General features: G+C 35.0%; 1 non-coding gene across 1 annotated transcript; it reads left to right on the top strand.

The window, feature by feature from the left end:
• LOC138955005 (U6 spliceosomal RNA) lies at positions 1 to 106 on the top strand. Its single transcript, XR_011452059.1, has one exon. It is a non-coding gene; the product is annotated as a U6 spliceosomal RNA (small nuclear RNA).
• The last annotated feature ends 285 nt before the right edge of the window (positions 107 to 391 follow it).

Raw genomic sequence — 391 nt, 5'->3', positions numbered from 1 at the left:
GTACTGTTCACGCAGTACATATACTAAAATTGGAACGATACAGAGAAGATTAGCATGGCCCCTGCGCAAGGATGACACGCAAATTCGTGAAGCGTTCCATATTTTTTTCATTTTAAAATCATATTTTTCATTAAAAAAATATTTAAGAATATACGACCAAAATTGTACACATTTGTGTAAGGCCTGTCGCTTTAAAAGTACTGAATAAAGTCCTGTTATAGAATACTTAATAATCACAGAGCCTGTTACTTTTAATGTATGTAACTGTCTTAATTATGTAACGCTCAACACCTTTAAACAGCCTGTCATTAAACAAAGAACGTCTATGTGGCACACACAGTTCTTATCACCAGCACACAAAACGTAGTTCTTATCCAAACTGAACCGCCGA

This window comes from Littorina saxatilis, unplaced genomic scaffold, assembly GCF_037325665.1.
Source record: "Littorina saxatilis isolate snail1 unplaced genomic scaffold, US_GU_Lsax_2.0 scaffold_550, whole genome shotgun sequence".
Classification (NCBI taxonomy): domain Eukaryota; kingdom Metazoa; phylum Mollusca; class Gastropoda; order Littorinimorpha; family Littorinidae; genus Littorina; species Littorina saxatilis.
Note: the sequence above shows the minus strand (reverse complement) of the source record. Positions and strands in the feature narration are given on the sequence as shown.